Here is a 19,013-nt window from a genome sequence, read left to right on the forward strand (position 1 = left end):
TTTTTATTACTAAACCTTAATCCGCATGTTAGTTTTTTTTTTTTTTATTACAATCTACTTTATCCAGAACATAATATATATATATTTTTGGTCACCTACAAAGCTTTGTTTGATGTTTAATTAAATTTTTTTTAGCCTTTATACAAAAAATTAAATATTTCGTCATAGTGTATAAAATCAGTTAGAATTACATAGAAAAAAATAACCTATATTGATTAAAAGATCAAAAGAGCGAGCATAAAAGAGAAATTTATAAGTCTCACCATGGTTAAGCAGATTAAACATCTATCCTCTATGTACCCTTTATATCATAAATATTTAATTATTTTTTAAATGCATACGATTAATTTATCCACAACAGTTTAATATAATATTCAAAGCAAAATAAGTATAGTAAAGACGTATAGTTTATTTGAATTATCAATGTTATCCATTAAAAATCAATTTTATACTAACAGTCTGTAGAAACGTGTTTACCTAAAATGTAAAGGTAATATAATATAATATATTATTATAAATATAATAATTGATGTTAAGATATCTGATATTATTTATCAAATTTTTAAATGAATTTTCTTTTACCACCATAATGAAACCTTTAAAAATCTTAATAAATTTTAGTTTAGAAAATCTAAATTTGTTTTAAATTAATCTTTTACTAAATAATTTAAATTACCTATAGTTCTAAAGGTTTTTATAATTTAATACATCTTTTTCTTTAGCCATAAGCTGAAGCTTTTTGGAAAATAAAATGATCGAAAATCATTTTAAACAGAAATTGAATTTTATAAATTTTTAATTTTGTAGTACTTATGCCTTGTATTTATAATAAATTCCGAAAACTAATATTCTTACTTTGGTATAATTTATACAATACGGGTTTTATTCTAAAGTATGTATTTTGAACTCTTATATATTTTTCTTATTATAAAAATTTATAATAAATTTATTTTAAAATATAAAATAATATTTTATTTTTAATTTCTTTCTTTAATAGTATAATAAGTACTATTACATATTGCAGTCAAATCGCGATAACTCGAAGTTGAAAGGAGATAAAAATTCGCTTCTAGATATCTAACTCGAATTTACATCAATTTATATATAATTTATATTTCTAAAGGGATAAAAAAAAAGTAAAGTTAATTTGTTGTGATTCCGGGTGCCGGGGAAACGTTTTCCTGGCACCCGTATAGGAATATTGATTTTTCCGGGGGAAAATGTTCGGTACAAATTCCTAAATTGGTGGTACAAATTGGTACAAATTATGGTACAATTATTGGCGCAGAAAAAATGTGGATTTTTTAACTTTGTGGTGCCAGGGAAACGTACCTAAGTTTTTCGAGTTATTGAGGTTCGAGTTATCGTGACTCGACTATATTACATAAATAATATGATTAGATGAAGAATGTTGTTTTTAATAAAAAATAAAAATAAATAAACACCTACATAATTTATTGTTTTTTAAATAAATATATATATTATATCCTGCTTATTAAACATTCTTTTATTAACAATATACGTCATATTACATCGTTTGTCGTTCTACTCATCTTTCCAGATCTTTGTGTGTTTATGGTAATTTATCATGAACAATAAACCTGTACCTTTACATGTACATCAAAAAAGGTTATTTGCATTTGAAAATTAAATTGATGTAGATATATATTTTTATAAAAAACAAGTTGTCACTCTATGTAAGTTTCTTAAAAATTATGTATTGGATAAAAAAAAATAATTCTATTTAAGAATTAGTAATATTTTATATCATCAAATGAAAAGTACTTTTTTTAATTTTGTAAAAAAAAGATAAGATTTGTCACCCTTAAAATGTTATTGCACTAGGCCCGAGCCTATTAGAACCTGTATCTAAATATGTCTTTGGATATGTTATACGCAACGAATCATAACACTTTTAGAGTTCTATAGTTTATATTATTATTGTTAACTTTATAATTGTAAATATGTATATGATTTATTCAATTTAAGGTTAGTTTTCAATAACCAGCGAAAACTGTGGGTAGAAATTATTGGATTATTGGCAGTACACAGCATAATTGATAAAAAAAAAATCGGAGAAATCGAAATACGCCTCCTTTAGCTATTATATCATACTGATTTGATAGTTAAATAATAACTCGAAAGTCAACTATTTATTTTTAGTGTATTGTTCTCATTATTAATTTAACAACTAACACATTTCGATTTCTAAAGCAACATGCCAACATCTGCAATCTCTTAGCTGTCTTTCTATTTTATTATATTTTGAAAACGCCATTTAATGGTTCAATATTCAATAATAGGGTCAAATAAAAAGGTATTCTTAACTTGAAAAGAAAAACAGACAACAAACTCCCAGCTTATCTATAGTAGTACACCAGACTACCAGACGTTCGCTATAAACTATTCACAGCTAATTCAACTATTGTGTTACAAATTATTTGTCTTGTTAATGTAACTTATTGTATAGCCATACCTTCCATTTAGCGCATTGAGTATAGGTCAAGAGATATCAAATTTCCAAATAATAGAACAGGGATTTAAACTGCAGGTTAGTTGGTGTACCTATTTATATATATTTCTAAAAGAAGAACAAAAAAATAAAAAGAAACGATTACCTATAAAGGAAAGCTAAATTACCTTTGGAAATTCGACTGGCTTCCGGATCACAGTGGTCATAAAATGTTCATGAATGTAGGGGCTATAGTACGACAAGTCGACAACTACTACAGAAATGATAATAGTAATAATAAAACAGTTTTATTACTAGACGACTATTTAAATCGTATTTACTATGTTACATACACACACAGGACACTACACTACTTCAGATGTTTAATAAAATATAAAACATACCTATAAACTATATAACATATTTACATATATATATATATATAATATAATATATTTAACTGTGACAAATTTGACTAAACGAACGATGATGATTTGTAGGAATAATTTTTGAAAAACCTAAACAATATTTCAAGTTGATTTTTAAATAAAGGAATTTTATAAAATAAAATAAAATGTTTTATAATTTAATTTTAATTTGTATTTTTATCAAAATAAATAGTATTTATTAATGCGTAGTCTAAATTAAAAAGAAAATTACAATAATAATGTACTTATCTCGGTAGTGGTATACACATAATATTTAAACTAATGGAACTTTCAGTTTTCTATAAGGTAATATTACTTTATAAATTTCAAAAAATTATATAAAATGTATATAGTTTAAATGAGTTAATAAATAGCTTAAGGTAGGCCTTACATGTAAAATAAATTATTTTGAGTTAATTATTTATATAATACTGGATTTAAAAAAAAACCAAATTTATATATTAGAAAAAAGGGTTGATAAAGGTATCAAAATAAATATAAATATTTCCACTTAAATTTAATTTCCGAATAAATTACCTTGATGTATAAAAGGCGATCAGAATAATATTAATGATATTATGTATAATATTCGCGAGCTTTTATGGTGTATAATAATTAATGAAGCTATATATATAAGCTAACTATACACCACATGCCAATTAAAATTTTAAGTGCATCAAAAGTGGTGAAATTCTTGTTCAAATTTCGATAAAATTCAGAGTTATTTTTGCTGCTCGGATTCTTCGTAAAGTAAATTTTACCAGATTCAAAATAACAGCCGTTGCACAGTCCTATATGGCTTGAAGTACCATCTTCTGGTTCTGTGCATGCGGCGCGCAGCGGGAAAAAAGTTTAAACAGTAGATTACATGTATTTTGAACGTTTTTACGTGCTCTCCCTTCTCACGTGGTTTTTATATTCCTTTTATTTTGTTTGTATTTGAATTTGAGTGTATACTCGGAAAACTCCACGGGTGGTTGACAACAAATCCGAAAATAATAAGCCACTTTTGCGGTTGTTGTCTGCCTTACTTATTATTGCAGCTTTTGAATAGTTGTAAAAATCAATTTTAAACATTTTTTTATCGACAAAATATAAAAAATAAATAAAATATACCCAGTACACATACTGTATACAATTTTGTATTTAATGTTATAACTTATATAAAAGAATATAATAATATTTTTAGTGTCATCCAGTAATTCAAAGTTATTTATTGAATGTAATATTATATTATTTTATACTAAATTGTGTTTTTACCATACTAAATACATAAATGTTATAATATGCAATAACTAAATTATTAATAAATATTAATATTGGTAGAAAATTTAGATAACATCTAAACATATAATTAGATAATAATCTATAAATCTATCATCACATTAGAAAAATAACTCTGACTTCTGACTTTCGCTGAGTATGTATTGGTTAGAACCAACACATTTGATGTCATCCGCATTTTATATCATGTTCGGTTTTTATGATTTTCTTTATACGTCATGTTGTTCGAAGCTGATTTCATAGATCAAGAAAAATTTCATAATATTATGTAAATATGAGTTCATCATATCATTATGTTTGAAGACATTTTATAATTGGAAATGTTTATAGAGTATATTATAATTTTTATAACGAATCTCTTGTATTGATATATTTCTTTGTTCTAAGTTTTCCAAGAAAATATTTCATTTAAAAAACAAAATGTTGGCATTAATCATAGTCATAATAATATGAAATGCGGTATTATTCGTTTGAATATAATATATAGCCATTCAATAAAATCGGATGCCCAAGAGCGAATCGGTTTTCAAGTGTGCTCGTCACCCTTCTAAATGAGCCGTATGACAGTTATGAGCCTTGAGCAGCCTAGAATTCGCAATTCAAATTTTTTTCGTATCCATGAAAGCGGTATAATATTTACTGTTAGAAAGTAATTGGTCATTCAACAGCCACTTGTGCGTATGGCTGTTTAGTGTTTATTGTACGTCCTCACAAACAATACATAGCATTTATTATAATATATAATGTATACACCGGATATACAATATACGTAATAAATAATAATGTGTGTATGTAAATATTACTATCTACATAGTTTAGACTATAGACAATATTATTTATTGTTTATATTCCAATTTTAATGAAAGCGATTTAAATGTTTTTATACATAAATTAAACTTATAATTTTTTTGTTGACTTGAATAATAGTTATTATATAAAGTGTCCTAAGAGCCCAGGACCACAGTGTTATGGTACTTTCTAAGTATGTTGTATTGTTTTAATATAATATTAATGCGTATATAAACGTATTAGATTTTTTAAGTATTTTATTCTATACATAGGTACAGTTACACAATAATGTATTGATGAGTTTTACCATTTTATGGAATGTTTATTAATATTTATTTAAATTAATTATTTTGTGCTTACTTATCAGTACTAAAATTGTCCTATAAGGTCTGGGACGCAATTTCACACACAGTTAATATTCGTAAGTGATTCCTTAAGTAATACCTATTATTGTTCAATAATATTTATATTTAACAAATAATTTACATTTTAATAAATCAGTCTACCTAGTCCGTAATATTTTTATTGAATATAGAAACTACTAAAATCTATATAAAATAATATAATATTTAATTGAATGTTAACAACTTTTAAGTACCTATTAGGTAATGATGTGATACAAAGCATTTTCATAAAAAAAATTAGAGGGACTAGTACACTAATTCGTGTGCACCGGTAATAGGTATACCGTGATATCAGTAATTTTATTTTTGTTTTTAAGTTAATAGCCAAACATATAAATGTAAGTATCTAAAATGTTATTATATTTTTTGTTATTAACGTTTAAATCGTTTAATGTAAGAGCTTTATTTATAAATTTTCAGCTAGGAAGACGTCGTAGCTTATTATTTATTTTGAATTTACATGTAAAATACTTTGGCCCTTGTCTAAACTAAATCAAAATCCACTAATTTTTAGAAATTAAATAAAATTAACAGTCTTACTTAAATCATGTGAACACAGAGAAAAATAAAGCTTATAGTTTATGTCATATATTTTTTTTGAACAAAGTAAGTTTTGACTTACTGGTGCCGAAAAATATTAATGGAAATCAGTTTTAACAGCACAGGAAATAATGACGAAAATAGAGTTGGCGGTCGTGTCAAAAGCCAAACGGCGTATTATACAAAACAACACGACATGTCAATAGCCTCGACGACAGTGTTATTGCTCGGAGGGTCAGAGATACTATTTCTCCGGGGGATTACATGTCATCAAATCCAGCCATATAGAGGATTCAACAGTACACGCACCTTTTTTCGATAATTTTCACTTAAATATATATAAATGTCTGTTATATATATAGTATTTTTTTTAAATATATATTCCCCTAATATATTTTAAACAACAGTTAAAAATAATCTGTAAGTTGTAACACATGAACCGAAATTTCATTATTGAATAGAAAAATAATTTTAATTAATGAATAATCAACATCACATTTTATTATCATTTATCAGTACATCATTAAGGTGTTATTTATAACCGATCATGGACACGAATTATAAATACAAAAAATTGAAGGTTTAAGCTAATAAAGATATTTAGTATAATTATTTGAAAATATTTTTATTGTAAATATGAAACTTTCATTATATAAATATTAAATAGAAAATAAATAGAATAGCAAAATATCAAGTTAGTTTAACAATAATATTTTCATAGATACGTGGTTAATAATATTATAGAGCGATATAATTACTTGTATATAACCTATATAGTACCTATATTAGTATATATATACCTATACTAATAACCTATACACGTGTGATACCATGCGTCATTTTTATTATTTTATAAAAAATACAATTCAATGGTGAATTAAAAATTTATATATTTTTTTTGTATTATTTTAAAATGTAAATGAATTACATATACATTTAAAATATATGACAAAAATCAATGGTACCAAGGTACATTATATATTATCTATTAAAATATTTATTAAACGTCTAGTTAAAAATATAAAATAACAAAGACTTACTTAATTTACGCAGTGGATGTTATATAAATAAACAACATATGCTGTTAATCTCCATCAATATGGTTCCACGACAAAATATATCGGTAAAAATATCCTAGTTAAATATCCCCGCAAAAATATCCCTCAAAAATATCCCTAAACCAAAATATCTCGCTTAAAAAATAACTTAAAATGTTAACCTTTACTATAAAAGTTGCAATTAGAATAATAATCAAACTTTATCTAAATGTGTGATTTTCGTTATTTTGATAATGGTGCAGTGTGTCATTTTATATGATTGCCTAGCTACAACGCGTGTCGTGAGCTAATAGTCTTAAATTAAATTATTCAATCAACACTTTTTATAATAGATCTATATGTAATATTTAATTTAATATGACAGTATCATTTTAATGTTTTTTTAAACATTTTTTAATTCATTTTTTGTATACTATAAATGTTAATAATATTTTATTGTATTAATATAGTAATAACTATGTAACTTTTATAAAAAGGTTTAAATTTTGAATTAATATTTACGTGGGATATTTTGTTATAAAATATTTTTGTAGGGATATTATTTTTTTGTGATATTTTCTCGGATATATTTTGACGTGTTACCGAAAAAAATATAAAAATAATAACAATATATTTAACTGAACTTGATCTAATGAGACCAATAAAAATAACATAATTTTTTAAATACATTTCAAATTAAATTTTTTACATCTTATTATGTATTTGTTTGAGGACGAACCTTTTATTAAACCAAACTTTTGGTATATTTTATTGAATTTCATTAAGCATTTATACATGTACAAATACATATACATATACATATATCGTGTTCTTTTCACTATATTTTTTTAAAATATATTCAAGTATTTCAAGTAAAGTTATCCAAGTGACTTCTGAAAATCTTTCGTTAATGAACTTAATAATAATAAATTTATTGGTTTTTAAAATAAAATTTAACTATAGTCTCCACTTTCCACTACAGTTTATATTATAATAATCGATACTCTTTAGAAAAAAAATTATGCCGTAATTCATTGTTTGTGTAAATATACTGGCCAGCTGTATAATAACATTAAACAATATATGTTAGATAACCGTTGTTTTGGAAATATAGAGTAAATATTATTTATTGGGCTAGAAAAATTATTTTTAGATTATTTTAGAACAGTCATAAATCTAACGCCTAGTCGTCAATACGAGTGTAGCTCATTAATTATTTTTTTATTCATTTATTTCGCATTAAACGGGTTATTACATATTATAAAAATAATATTATAATCACTATTGTTAATATATTATATGATATTGAAATACAATAAAATAATAATATTATAAAATATATACAAGAGTTTAATTATGAGTTCCGAATTAAAAAATTACAATACAACTTAAATGAGTATACGTTTGGTAAGTTGAACATTTCAATTTCCAGGTTTTTAATGGTTTGCAGAATTCTGTTTTAAGGTATATTACTTGCGTTATAAGTAACTTTTAAGTTTAAATTAAATAGGTCATTAGGACAAGTATTGCGTGTTTAAATAGAGAAAACGGATTAAAAATCAAGACAGAATGATACCAGTTAAAAGCTTATATAATATAAGAACATATGACTAGGTTTCTTTGACGCTATTCCAAAATCTCAAAGTTTAGAATAGATAGCAGTGGTTCATATAAAGAGTGATGTTCACTGGAACTAAAGCATTTAAGTGAGAGGAAACTTAGACATTTTTATTGAACATTTTTCAATTTGGATATATTATTATCTGATTGATAAGGAGATCATAAAATTGATATTCACAAATTCAAATTGATTTTAAAGCATATTTTTGGTAAAATATGCATTAGTTTGACTATGATAAAACTTAATAATTGTTGTAATCTACTTATAAATGCATAATTGTAAATATAACTGTTCAATTTTAATTTAGTATCAAATAATTTATAAAAATCTTCAATCGGACCCATAAAATGAAAACATTTTTACTATCTAATAAAAATATTGAAAAGCATAATTTATCATGAATGTACTTGTGATATAGGCAACATATCGTCTCCGCTCAAATCATTTTTCGTGTACAATGATATATCATTTAATTAAAATTTCACACATTCATTATAGTGACTAACTCGGCACCTAATTTACAGCAGAATAGTACCCACTTTCCACCTTTTTTTCGGTAGGGAAATCATTTAAATAAATGTGTTCATTAATTCAACAATAGATACATAAAATGTGTAGGGTAAATGTAGATGTAGCAAGTGTTAGTAGAAATATATCCTGACATAATTAATAATTAAGAAAACATTTTTTATACAGTAAAGACAACTATTTAACTCACATGCAGTCAGAGATATAATAAAGTATATTTTTATAAAAGATTTTGAAAAATTAAATTAATTTTTAAATACTACAGAAAATGCTAATACCTATTTCTATTATAGTTACAAAATATTTAAGGATATATATTCAGAAATATTGAAAAATGTAATAAGTTTAAGTCGAAATACCTATGTTAATCTTAACCTAAAATTTAGATTATTTTGAGGGATAATAAAAAGTTACATTTTTGGTCTATAGGCATTGAGTTCAGACGTATTATAATAAATAGTACCTATACATACTAGAAACTTGAAATCAAACTTCAAAGTAAATATAAATCTTATAAAACCGCTTACTGGAAAACTGTTTAAAATCTTTTGATTTCTATGTAGAAATATATATTGATTTTACATAATGGTTACTTGACGCTAGCTTTATATATATAATTATTAATTAATTATTACTGATGTAGACTGCAATATGATATTATTATGTTAGAACTCGTATGACTGCGCGTGAACATCACATTTGATTTATCGGAATTGCATACCATTTCAATAATAATCTGTTCGAATTACGATGGCCATCAATGTATCCGTGAGCTTTATAATAATATTTTATAAATATTCGCATAGGTATCACATGGTTGTATTTATATTTTATTTTGTGCAGACTTAAAATTAAACTTGACATATTAAACGTATATCGTCATTTTGTATTAATATTGGTTATAAAGTACTGACATTCTTATTTTGATATGGACACATGACGTGGGAAACGAAGGTTATTTAAGTTGCGACCGGGAAAAACCAATCAGAATCTTTAATATTCTCATGTTTTTCGACCAAACGATATGTCAATATCGCGCGTATATGATAGGTCACGCGTTATGTAAGACGAGTAAGATGACGCGCGTGGACTGAGCGTCACTGGTCTTTTAGAGGCAGCGGCGGCGGAAAGGAAACCGGACGTTTTTTTTTTTTTTATCTCCTTCGACGTGCATATAGTCACACGGAGCCATAATAACAATATCATATTATACTGCGGATCGTCCGCTGCACATCATCAAGTAGGTATCATCTGTATCATCATACGCTATAAAATAATATCCTTTGCGAACCGTTTATTCGAGCGGCGGCGGCGCGTGCCTCATCCCATTCGCCACACACTCGGTCACACCGCCGAATGACCGGAGTAAATCGTTTTCGAGCGTATCCCACACACGCGCACCGCCGCGCACACGGCACACACGCATTGGGCTGGTAAACATTTTCCGGCCAACTAAACCGTCGTATTATTGTCAAACGTCAGTCGCGTGCCGCGGCTTATCTACCGGTGCCCGGGCGACCGGTCCGACACGTGCGCGGGGGCCGCGTCAATTTGCAGCCCGGCCCGGACCGCCCGCGGACGAAACCGTTTTCGTCGTCGTCGTTGCTGTGTGTGCACACACTTCGGTGGCGCGGCGAGAACGATATAATACTGTTATACGTTATTATTATTATTATTATTGTTATACAGTTATATACAGTTATACCTACTGTCGCGAATTTAATAACAGCGCGTCTTCCACGGTGGAAAAATTCCAAAAATATGAACCGATGACAATAAAACGTACTATGTACGAAATAAAAGACCCGAGGTGTAGGACGTGCAGACGACGACGAGACGAACGCGAACGAAAATGATTTCATGCACCTAATATTTTGTATATTATTATATCAAAATCATTCCTTCGATTAAAAAATGAACTACGCCGTACTTGGATGTGGCGAAATTCCTAGGATTTCGTTCCATTATTATACTGTGTAGATTAACTTTAAAAGGGCGCGGGGAATAAAAACGCTAAGAAAATCCCTCCCTATATTTCAACTGAAGACAGGATGTGACCAATGTTTAATATACGTTATTATGTTAGATGTTTTGAATATATATATTTAAAATGTTTTGATGAATATACGAAATAACTATAAAAAAAAATACTAAATTCAACGTTTTCCACAACAAAACCAATATAATTGATTATAGTGAGATGTTCGATAGATTAATATTTATGACTAAAGTACCTATTTTAACATATAAAATAAATTAACGTTATCTACTTAATATAAAAATGTAAAAAAATGTTATATTATTATTTTATTTTTTAAACCTAATTATTGTTACAAGTTTGTATTACAGTGTTAAAAAGAAAGCATAGGAATATTTATTATTTTCTGATAAAAAAGAAAGAGGATATAAATTAATTTAATATTTATTTGATTTTATTACTTATTATGTTCAAAAAATAAAACTTTATCAGAAGTATACTAAAATGTAAATAATGTCATCTTATTGGAGTGTTAATATATAGTACTAGCTGTATACAATGAATGTTTTCTAAATAGCATAAGGACCGTGTAAACGAACGCCAGGGACGTCATATAGGTGAGACGCGTGTCATACACGTGACAAAAAACTGGGGCCCAATAGATTTAGAAATTGATATAGCCTAATATCCGGTGATACAAAGGGAGATAATAATATGTCGCGTACCATATCATGTACATGATTTGAATTTGATCAATAGCGTGCGTATATGCTCTACTATTATACATACTATTATATTGATATAAAATGTGAATATCACGCAGTGATATATAAAAAAAAGAATAGTTACTTTTTAATTTTAATATTACAACACAACTACGAAAGTCGATGGAAATATAATATGATAGACGAAGTAAATCTATTACATTTTTATGTATAAATTAGAAAAGTAAATTACTCATTTTTAGATTTTGCGCGGAGTGATAACGTATAATCAATACAATGATTGCAATGATGTATTTTTTTTTACACATTAATTATAGTAGAAAAATGCTTGAATTTTAACTTCAATATCTTTTCAGGCAGAAAAGTAATTTAGTTGGCACTTTTGGAGGTTAAAATTAGAAATGCTCAATAATATTTAAAATAATGAGGAAAAAAAACTTAAATTTTTAAGCAAAACTAATTTTGGACAAAATAATAAAATCGTTATTCAACGCGTGATACCGTGCAATTTCTAATCATGCCAAAATTTAAACTTCAGACATTCATATAAATATAATATATAAAATTACTTATATGGCTATGTGCAACTTTTTTTTTTTAAATCTACTAATAACAGTAATAACAACTTATTAGTCATTTTGTAGTAGATTTAAAATCCAAGACACAAGGATTAAATATTTTAGGAATTTTTAACTATTAAAAATTAAGCAAATGCTCACGGTTTGACAAATTTTGTCAAAATTCTTTCTTTAAATAGGTAGGTAATTATATAAAAAAAAAACTATAACCACGAATTTTCGATAATTTTAAATTATTACATGAATACCTTATTAGCAACCTCGTATAAATTTTCGATACTTTTCAAAACTAATCAAAACAACATTAATCGAAATAAAAACTAAAAAACATTGAAAATTTAAAGTATTTACGGTTATTTGTTTTTGATATTTAAAATATAAAATTAATTTTTTAAAAACTAGTAAAAATTCCCGTTTTTTTTAATTTGTTTTTCCTGTAACTGTTTTGAAAAATACTAAACATTTTCAATTTTGATCTTTCAAAGTACCTACTAAATTCAATGATCCGTGATATAAATTTCAAAATATTTTAACTCTTTTGATTATTTTACATTTTTTATCTATAAAATATCGATAGGGGTTAGGGATAGCGATTTTTTGGAAATAAACTATTTGGATAATCATAATTCGGAAAAACGGTTCAGAATAATTTTTTTTAATGTGGTAATTTATTTATTTTTACTTTTATTAAAATAATATTATAAATATGAAATATGTAGAAATACTACGGTTAATGGTATTATTTCAGAATCAAAATGAATATAATCTATTACTCAGTTATTAAAAACTAATTCATTACACAATATATGTGTCTGTGTTTAAAATTTTAAATACATATTATAGACCCTATACTTACTGAAGAATTTCGAAGTTGATGATTTTATTACATTTTTTCTAAAACAAAATGAATAATAATATATAACTTAATAAAATATTTTATTTATCAATCAAATATAATGCCTTTGGACGAACTTATTGGTATATTATATGAAACTCTATACAACGATCGCAGTCACGAATATAATATTATAGTTGACAGCAGAGATTCCTTTTTAAATGTAATTTTTATTTTTTTCACGTATTATATAAAATCCAAAAAACATTATATTTGTTTAAAAGCACGACTCAATATTAAAAAATTCTGCAATGACGCGAAAACGGCAAAACTAAATGTACATAAAAAAATATATATACCTTTTTATATTATTAAATATATACATATATATATATATAACTCTATGTTTATAGATGTTGAGGGGAAGTGAATGCATGCGTTGAAGCGTTTTTAATAAAGTGTAGCTCGTTGTACAAAGGCACGTGTATATAGACAACGAACCTTTGTAATTGTCATTCGGCTTCGAACCCGAGATGGATAAGTGGCGGAATGGAGCACAGGGTGGGTTACATGCAGAAGGGGGCGTATAGTATATTATATACTATATATATATATATATAAACAATATACATTATAATATAATATATATAAACTACATATTTGATATGTGTATGTGTATTGTTTATAACACTCAGTTAAGCTCCATTAAATTTTCACTCCTCATTCGGTATTTCTATAATATTATATTATATTTCGCCTGTATTAATATAAACATCAACCAATAGCTATATAGGTTTCTGTATTATATTATATTAACCATTATTATTATTATATAATTATGTACCTATTAAATGTTTATTTACTAATTTAATTTGTATGCCTTATGGATATTAACAATTTCTTATATATATATATATATATATTCAATATTTAATATCCGACAAACATTATCCTGCTGCAGGGTTTTGATTCAGCAGTGGCTGATGAACAATGATATTTAAACATGAAAATCGCATCGCACAAACACCAGATTCTTTCAGAGTACGGCTCCGAGCTGATCTCAATAATAAGCCAGCGCAGCTATACTTACGAGTATGTTTACTGTTTTGTACAGTAATGTAAATAATATTATAGATAGTTATGTATATAAGCTACTTAAAAATTAATTGTATTGCATTTAAAAGGTTTTTATGGGTACCCGGAGAATGTGAGATCCGTGAAAATAATGCAGAAACAATTTTTTTTTCAGCTTATACCTATTTTTTATATTAATTATAGATTGTACATAAAAATAAACCGGCTATGATAATTAAATAAGTATGTATAGTAGTTATTGTATGTATTACTATGAAAAATCGTCATCTAAAAACAACAAAACCATAAAAACTAACTTTCTTACAGACTAATTAATAGACAATAGTAACTATAAAATAAAATATATTATGTGTTGCTTTGTTTTTCAAATGTTCTAACTCGGGCTTACTAATAAAATCAAACATTTAATAAAGTTGCTCTAAGGAATAAGATTATAACAAAACGTAAAAATCAAAAATAGAATTTCTATAAAATTATATTAAGGCGATAAAACTATAAAAGTATCAATGAAAACGTATATAATTTATAAAGTAGATCTGTGTATTTGATAAACAAAATTGTTGCCGTTACCTATATTATATGTTTATTAGCTTAAATATGGAATTGAATAATAAAAAAATATTGCAAATATTTATTATTTCTTAAATATCTGTATGTGAACACTATACTTGGTTACTATAGTGGTTACTCAATTCTACCAGTCATTAACCAAACACTTAATTTATAAATTAATTACCTATACTTCCATATATGGAATTAGGTATACCAAATATACGAATATTGACGCTCTAATTTTATTTGTAATTGGGTGTAATCTACAATGACAATTTTTTATAATAATTAATATGTAATTTAAATCGATTTTTTAAATGTATTATTTTATGATTTACTATAATAAATACTTATTTTTTATTTATTATTATATCCTAAAAAACTAAAAATAATCAAAACCTTTGGAATTCAAACAAACTTATGTTAAAATGTTTTGAATACATTCCGAAGTCGATATTATTTCAAAAATGTTAACTACAGTTTAAATTGTTATTCGATTCAATGAACATATTAATATATTATTATTGGTTTAAAAGCTCATATTATACACTGATGTATCGTTAAACAATCCAAGGATGTATCATGTATAAAAACCTATACTCTGACGGGCTTTTCATATTATGCAATCGGAAAGCATAAGCACACCACCGCCGCCGTCTATTTGCATTCATGTCAAGAATTTCATCCCCCATTACGTTGCCGTTTCACGGATGGTTATACAAAAGCGCGGGGGAAACGGCAAGTGTGAGTGAGAGAGTGTCGGCGGAGGCGACGAGGGGGACTCATAGTAGGAATGGGGTGGTCGAGAAAGAGAGTGGGGACGGAGAGAAACAAAGATAGACTGAGAGGCGACATCCGCGGAGTGCTTTGCTAGCGCGGATGGATAAGGGACGAACGTTGGGTACAAAAATTCCACGGCGTGACTAACAGCTCGGAAACAGCTGTCTACCCTTCCTCGTAGATTTTTGGCAACCCCTGACAATATTAGATACAGCTCGTTTTGCTCGTGACGGATGACCCTCAACATTCCTGACCGACTGGAATTCACTAGTGTCACCCACTTGCTCCATCTCGGTCCACGAACTTTTTTTTCTTCCCCTCCTCACGCAAACGGTATACTCTGTAAATTCGATATGCTTGGTTTTTCACAAAATATACTGACACACTAGAAAACATAAATCCATGTACAAATAACCGAGGTAAAGTTATCCTGATAAATTGTCTGATAAAAATAATCCAAGAAATGAGTATATGATATAAGTTATAAGTTATACATTTTAACTAATATAACTTACAAATTATAAGTATATATAATATCGAATTATCTGCTGTACATTTCAAATGTATAATCAATATTAATTTTATTTCTTGATGTATATAAAGAGCGGTTTTTCTAAACGATATTTGCTCATATGTATACATAATACAATATATTATAACAGGTAAAATAATATTTTGACTTTTTAAAATAGTATGCGTAGTGTATTCTGAAAAAAATCTGACAATATATATCTTTGTTTGATTGATTTAAAAATACATGTATGGTAGACGGTAGTTCGGTAGTAATAAACTTTGTTAAGATATTTAAATTTATTCTTCTATCTATAGAATTTGAATATTATTATTCATTATAGTTCATAATTTATTGAAAGTTAATTATTAATATTAGTAGAGCACAATAAACACGAGTACATATATTTATAAATATAAATTATAACTACAAAATTAATTATTAGTGCCATTATCGAGCTGAAAATAATCTTATCTTGACATGATAATCAATTTCATATAACAAGTTGTATGCCTACTATTTTTATTCTTTTTTTTATTTTTTTTAAACAATTTCTGTGATATTTGTCATCCAAATTCATTTCTTATAAAAGTTACAGAAAATATATTATCTTAACGATATCTGATCTTACATTTTCAATGAATACTTAGGTTTATAAATTTTTTTATTATTATTATTTTTATATAATTATTAATTAACTATCTAACTATTAATAGTTCGAATAATTATTTAATAATTTAAATCTTAACTAATTATAATTTCCTAGTAGGTACCTCAAATGTAATTAACATTTTTATTTATATAACAAGTATGTTGGAGAAGACATATGAACCAATTAACTCTTTCCTTTATTTTTCTCTACTTATTTTTAAAAAAGAGCAGTACAACTTTGTAGTGCTCCTATATTTACTAGACAGAAACAATATCTAGTCAATATTCTAATGACTAAATATGCAATTTGTATTTTTAAAAAAATAAACAATATTTTTAATAAATTATGATATATGTATATTACATTAAACGGGTTTTAAAAAAATAATTTAAAAGGTATTACATGATTACATAAATATTGAAGAATTAACAGTGAAAAAATAGCAAATTATAAATGTACAAAATAAATACATTTTACGTTGTCGTTTTCATAAAATTGGCAGAATAACTCCAGATAGTTTTCTAAAAATAAACATAAATAATTTATTATTAAAAATAATATAATAAGTTATAATATATGTTAAATCAATAATAAATTAGTAAATATAATTTTCAATATAATAATCATAATAGGGAAGAACTAATGTGTAGCACAAAGTAGGAAAAAATAAATTATATACAATTTATAATATTATAATTAAGAAATACTATATTATCATTGCAGTCTTATACAATTGTTATAATGACTAATGATCCACCATCATAAACAATATGGTGATAAATATTTTATAATTATTATAAATAAGGGTTTATAACATTTAGGATAAGATTTATATAATTAAAATAATATTAAAATTAAAATTCTTATATACTTATTTCAAAGTTGTATACTCACAAAGTTGGTAGAGAAAATGTATTCATCGACGAAGTAAAGTGATGTATGGATTGTAAGAAAGTGGGTAAGTGTAGTGGTACGATGGATAGGTGTACACCGGTGCGTACGTATGAACAGGGTAGGTGTAAATTGCTTGAGAAGAAACAACAGCGACCAAAGCGAGAGCGGCAGCAACCAATAACTATTAAAACGATTTTTAATTAATAATAATTCATAGAATGCAGAGTAGATTTTTTTTACAAACATTACATTGTTATACTCTTATTGTTACGAAAATTAAATTTTCTACTGAAGAAATTTTACATAGCTAAAAATTATGTTATGCCAATTATTATTATACAGTTCTTACTCGGAAAAAATTGTAATACGTTTAAGTTTAATTTATCAATATTACGTCTTTGAGTATAACATTTGCTTCTCAAAGCTATAAATACGGTTTTTTTTTTAAATATTGATATAAAAATATACAATAATAAAAAAATAAAAAAAAATAATGATCGTTAACAAATTGTACAATTTTTAGAAGAAAAATGACAAGTAAATATTTTTAACTGTACAATACAACAATGAACTAATTTAATTATAGTAGATATGAAACGCAATTTATAAACTTAAGACATATATTTTTAGACTATAATATATTAAATTAATGAATATTAAAAAAAAAATCATTTATATCCTACCTATATAATTAATAAACTTAAACAAATTTATAAGTACATATAATGACAATATTATTATTTATTAAACCTATGCAATATTGCACTATTTTATATATTTTTTTTACAAAAAAATAAAAACAACTCACCAATAACTTGTACATGATGATGTTTGGATGTGAATTGAGGTGACTCGACTATAGTGAAAAACTCGATATGTATCGATGTAATAACTGTAGATCACTGATGTCGTGTTTAAAGATCTTAATAGTATTTATACTAATTCGGTATTCAAATATCTGTAAGATATCCCACTTTTGCATATTTTATACGATTTTATAATAATATATAAGTAAATAATATGTAATAATTGTTTATATTGTATTTTTGTTGTTAAAAATTTTAAAATAAACCGGTTTGGCAAACCAAAAATCGTGTTTTGGATGTATTAAACAATAAAAAGTGATATCGGAGAAAAACCGGAATAGCTATTTGTAAAATATAAAAGTGTATTATTTCTAACATTATATTATACTCGAGCTAATAAATTAAAAGGTCATGCATTTAAACACGTTAGTGGTCTATTAGATCTGTTGTGAAAAATAATAATAAACCCTTGACATTTAAAATTTGTAAAATGTCAAGATTATAAATTTTATATCTATACCTTT

The 19,013-nt window shown here is 25.7% G+C and overlaps 1 long non-coding RNA gene across 1 annotated transcript; it reads right to left on the reverse strand.

The window, feature by feature from the left end:
• Nucleotides 1–17,121: 17,121 nt before the first annotated feature.
• LOC132920550 (uncharacterized) lies at nt 17,122–18,651 on the reverse strand. Its single transcript, XR_009660736.1, has 3 exons — nt 18,492–18,651; nt 17,684–17,864; nt 17,122–17,310 (listed from the first exon to the last, which is right to left on the reverse strand). It is a non-coding gene; the product is annotated as an uncharacterized LOC132920550 (long non-coding RNA).
• Nucleotides 18,652–19,013: the final 362 nt, after the last annotated feature.

The sequence above is a fragment of the Rhopalosiphum padi genome, chromosome 2, assembly GCF_020882245.1.
Source record: "Rhopalosiphum padi isolate XX-2018 chromosome 2, ASM2088224v1, whole genome shotgun sequence".
NCBI lineage: Eukaryota > Metazoa > Arthropoda > Insecta > Hemiptera > Aphididae > Rhopalosiphum > Rhopalosiphum padi.